The following is a 5,535-nucleotide window of genomic DNA, read 5'->3' as shown; positions in this document are numbered from 1 at the left end:
GACTTGCTTGAGCCGCGTCTGGTGGCGTGGGCTGCTCTGAACACCTCGAGAAGCCGGCCGTGGGCAGAGGCGTGGGGCACGTCGGCCTCGCCCTTCGCGCCTGCGCCGCCCTGGCTCCTGTTCTGTGGCGGCCGTCCGGCCTGGCGCTTGGCCGGCTTGGCAGGGCCTGCCGGGCCCCTCTGAGAGCGGAAGTCGCGAGGAGGGGCGACGGAGCCGCTGCTGTGAAGCCAGGGCTCGGGTTCCCCGCGGCGGGGGACACGCGTGCGTCCTCTGCGCTTTTTGGGGAAGAGCCTGCGAGGAAACAGACTTGTCACATATTGCTAAAATTTGGTGCATGCTAAACTGAAACTGCTTTTCAAGCTAGCAGAATAAACAGTGATTGCGTGATGCCACCAGTATCCGGGTGGTTTTGTTTTGAAACAAGATGTTTACTATCAGAAATCGAGATTTCCTTAGGCAAATAACAGCGGGATGCTGCTGCGGATCATTAGAGCTTGCTCCCTCGGGACTCAACGAGAGCCCCAGCGCAGTGCCCCCCGGGGTGCAGAGTCAGGGGCTCCTTGGCCATGGCGGGAAGGAAGGTGTCTTGACTGCGGGTGCAGACGTGCAAGAGCAGAAGGTCGTCACCTGGAGTTGAGGTTAGGACTGCCTCGAGTTCACATCGAGTTAGAGGAAACGGAGAATCTAAAAGTACTTTTCACTTAAAAAGTAATTCTCATACTGTATATTGTGACACAGTTTACAGAGTCTGAGGTGTGGAACAGAGTTGCTTCAGCATTGGTCAACTCTGGTCCGTAAGCAGAAGACCGTTCTAGCAAGATGGGATTGTATATATTTGTTAACTATTTTGATCAAAAGGTTTAATAAATTTTAAAATGTTCACCTGGATTTTCAGTGTGTATTTGGACAACTTTTTCCATCTTTCCTTTAGAACATAGGTCCCGCTACATAGAAAACCAGCCGGCACCTCAGTGGGGTCAGAGCAGACGGTCAGCGCATAGCTGTGTCCTGGGTGTGCAGAGGTTTCTCGTGGGCTTTCTGCTCCGAGGGGATCCGAGGGCGTCTCGCGCTGTGTGGGGGTCCCTGCTGGAGGAAACCCGCCTCGGCGCCCTGCTCCTCTCTGGGTTCGCCCATGCTGGTGTCCTCAGAGGTGCTTGTGAGCTTTCCAGACATGTTGATATGTTCAAGCTAATTTATGAACTCTGTCATGTTTCTCATTCTAAAACTCTCTCTGCTTTCCTGTTGAAAGGTAGAGAGATGTTGGCTGTTCCTCAAGTTTCGGCTGTGAACTTCGTTAATTAGAACTCTGGGCTTATGTTTTACACCCTCTGGGCTGACCGCCTGGATTAGATGAATGGGTTTTTTTAAAATATGTGGGCTTAACATGCATTTCCTGAAAGACAAAAAAAGGAACTTCGATAAACCGGTTGATTATGGTTGATTATGCCATTACAGAGAATCTGGGTTTAAAGAATTCACAGACCCTTGACATTTGTGAACCGAAGAAGGCAGCAGATGCCACGCGTGTCTGTTCTCTGTGCGGGACTAAGTAACAGTCATTTTCAGCACTGCGAACCATCCTCTGCGCAGTGTTGGCCCTGGCCACTGTGTGTCTGGTTTCCTGATTGCCCCGTGCTTCTGCATTGCTTTCTTGGGAGGAACTCGCCGTTTTTGTTTGTTTTTTGAGCGGGAGTCTCACTCTGTCACCAGACCGGAGTGCAGTGGCACGTTCCCGGCCACCGCAGCCTCGATCTGCTGCACTCAGGCCATCCTTCCACCTCAGCCTTCCAGTAACTGGAACCACAGGTGCATACTGTCACGCCCGGTTTATTTTTTGATTCACTGCAGCAATCAAGCCTCATCAAGTGTCCAGGCTGTCTCGAACCCGAGCTCAGGCCATGCTCTTGCCTCGGCCTCCCAAAGGAGCCCAGGGTCTCTAAGGGGGGTGAAGAGGACGTCAGAATGGGCGCTTCCCCTCCTCTTGTGAGCTGCGCGGTGCCTGGCAGCCTCGGCCTCACCAGGCCGTGCCGGAGATGTTGCCGGTGCGAGTCCCACTCGCTGCTCGGGCCGCACAGGCACGCCTTCCCAGACTGCGGGTGGGGAGACAGGAGGCACCTGCTGTGTGCCGGACACGGTTCTGTGCCTGGAGCCCTGGACCAGCTGGGGTCGTTGAGCGGGGGTGCAGTGGGCATTTCCGAGAGGGGTCCCTCGCGCCGGGCCAGGAACATCCAGGGAGGCAGGCCAGCGGGAGCTCTCGCGCGAGCTGGTGCACGCGTGAGGGGCACACCATCCTCGAGCTTCCCCGGGGGGAGGACGTGCGGCACAAAGGCGTGGGGGTGTCGCGGCCCCCAGACGCCAGCCTGCACTCGCCGCCTGTGGCACGCCGGTCCGCCCTGCTCAAGGGACAGGTCTGGCCGGCTGGACTGCCGTCCCCGGTCCCACCCTGCGGCAGAGGGGCGGCTTGCGCTCTCGGGAGCTGCCTGCTAAAGCAGAGCTCAGCAGTGCCCTCCACGGGCTTCTCTGTGCCGGCATGGAGTCCAGGTGTGGGTGGGGTAGACCTCCACCCATGGGACCAGGCCAGGCCAGAAGACTCGGTGGGGTTTGGCTGGTGTGGGTGGCAACTCCCTACTGAGCGCTTGCGCACAGGCTCGGGGCCAGTGCAAGGTGAACCAGCACGTCCACGGGCTACAGATGGACACACTGCAGCAAGTGGCTGGTCCCTGGCTGGTGCTGAGCTCAGGCGCGCCTGTGTCCTGACGGGCTTCTCGGTAGAGTGCTGGCGACAGCACAGCGCTGCAGACAGGAAACGGGACTCCTGCAGGCCATGGAGCTGTGCCTCGAGGTTGTGGAGACTCTTGAGAAGGAAAACTGACTGAAAAAAGGCAGTCTCACCCTGAGCCTGGGTCCCGGCTCTCGTCTGCACCCTGGCTCTGGCAGCTTGGCCTTCAGCCAGTCCTGAGAGGGAGTGCAGCGGCCGTGACTGCATCTGGCTGGGGCAGGCGGTGGCAGCACCCAGGACTGGAGCCCACACGTAGATGTCCTTTGGGGTTTTTAAGCTGAGGGACTACTCTTTGCTCCCAGCTGTCTTTCACTTCACCTTCTGCGTCTGCATTCCCACACGCGTCTCCTGAATACGCACACCCTGTCCACCCTGAGAACTAGTAGGAGAATCGTAGTAGAGACAGAATCGGCAAGCAGTTGGCCAGAAGGCTGGCACTGCCGTCGGGGGAGAGCTGGGGGTGCCTGGCCCTCTGCACCTGGAGTTGACCTGTATGATGCTTTTAAATAAATATATCCCATTAGGATATTCTGATGCTTTTTAAAATACATACCAAGCTAGCCCCGTCGCTGCCGAGTGACGACACCGAACAGCACGAAGTGGCTACAGTGGACAGAACCCTCGCCGGCAGGATGAGCACAGAGCTGACGCTGAGGGGCACCATGAAGCGAAAGTGTCGTGAAGAGAAAGCAGGCCTTGGGGTGCAGCCGCACCTTATCCCAAGGAAAGCCCTTTTCAACTCCACGCTGTCTCGAGACGTTGTGAGTCGATAAGGCCCATGATTAGTTCAGGAATCCCAGTCGATGCCCGTTTGGCTGTTGGAAAGACGTGATGTGGGTCACTCTGACTCTGCAGACCTCATCGTCTCAGGATCTGCGGGGGGCCAGCCTCTGCAAGTTTTGGGGAGTCCCTTGGAAGATGTGGCGGCGTCGGTGAATCTGTAGGGACAGATATTAAAAGAAAGAGAGAAAAAGGGGGAGAAAGAAAGAGACTGGACTCTATCTATTGCAGAAGTTGATTCTGTAGTAGGGATAGATATTAAAAGAAAGAAAGATGGAAGGATAGATATAAAGAGGAAGAAAGAAGGAAAGAAAGTGGACAACTGTTCAGTGAAATGAGCAGAAGTCGTTTATTGAAAGTTACAGCAGGTATTTATCCCCACATTTTACACAGGCAGTCTCACAAGTCTTTCACGTGAACACAAAGCCAGGTGCAAGAGGGGCATCCCCCACCCACCAGATGCTTAGGTGTGAGGAGGGACAAACCCCAAGATTGTCTCATTGTTCCCTTTGCTAGTTAATGCCTTCAAAAGCAGTGCAACAGTCCCTACTAGCCTAATGATGCTCTGATAATCAATAACTTCCAGAGCTCACACAAAACCCATGATGACTAACTTAAACTTTATTACCTTTCTATTCTAGGCTAATACTACTTACACAATGCTACGGAAGCTCTTAGTTATAGCTAAGCCAATTCCTAAAGAATGTGGCCCAGTCCAAAGATCACACGGGGCTCTACAGGATGTGGCCCAGTCCAAGGTTCACGATGGGTCACCTTTTGGAACAATAGACTACAATCTCTTAACAAAATGGCTATTCTAAAGTCCTATATATCGATCCTAATTTCTATGAAAGTTTCCAATTCCTGATTCTAATATATAAAGCTAATCAGCAGCAGCAAAGCTTCTAAAAATAAAACCCAAATATACTAAGGCCAAATGTACTAAGGCCAAAACCACAATAGTAGAAAATGGAGACAATGAAATTTCTAAAGTTAACTATATTCTTATTAAACCTAAAAATATTATGATTGGAGGGTCATTGTTTCCAGGCCCCTTCACTGAGCAGAGCATACACACACACACACACACACACACACACACACACACACACACACACACTTCAAACCATGAGCTGTTACTAATACAAATCCAACACCACCACAAAGCCCTCCAAGTGTGAAACCTCACATTGTCGCCATCCAAATATTTGCTCGACATTGTCTACACAGAAAGTAGTCTCAGAACTGCTAACCCATGAGACATTTGTTAGCAAGAGTACATACAGCATGTTCAACTTTTTCACTTCAACCTTAGTGGGACCCAATCCAAATACTGTTTTTCCAGTTATTTAAGGTTGGTGCTTTTCTTCCCCATCCATTTCAGTGTGGTCTTCTTAATTTGCAAGTTAGGTCTCCTGGTGGGTTGTACTCCATTTTGGAGTCCCTGCAAAGTAGCTGATTTCCATATTTGTGAAGTTTGGCCACATGTGAAGCATTCCTGTGGTTCAAGGAGTCCGTTATACCAAAAGGTGTACTCACCCCTTCCCTCCCTTCCCATTCTCCTGCTCCACCCACTGCCACCCAGCCCTACAGGTAGCCAGTGTCATTTATTTCTGGCTTCTTCACCCCAGACTTCTTTTTGCACAAATGAGTGGCATGTATGTATTTTCCTTAGCTCTTTGCATAAAGGAATATATATATATATATGGTGCTAAAAGCGTATACATGTTTTAAGGAAGGAAAAAACTTACAACTGTAGTGCATACACCAGTAGCAAAAGACGAATACAAGTCAGGCTTGAGTTCTGCAGTTCGGAGAGGCGCTCCAAGGGGCTGCCATGGGCATTCGGGCACTTGGGATTACAGCACGCTCAAAGCCAGGCGCAGGTGACGCCTCTTAAAGTGCGCATACACCTGCTGGGCGCCCCCGGTGTGTGCGCGCGTCGTGGGTGCGCGCGTCTTCGCAGGAACCCCGCG

Source organism: Carlito syrichta, unplaced genomic scaffold (genome assembly GCF_000164805.1).
Source record: "Carlito syrichta isolate Samal-C Ts95f unplaced genomic scaffold, Tarsius_syrichta-2.0.1 Scaffold70825, whole genome shotgun sequence".
In the NCBI taxonomy this organism is placed as follows: Eukaryota; Metazoa; Chordata; class Mammalia; order Primates; family Tarsiidae; genus Carlito; species Carlito syrichta.
Note: the sequence above shows the minus strand (reverse complement) of the source record.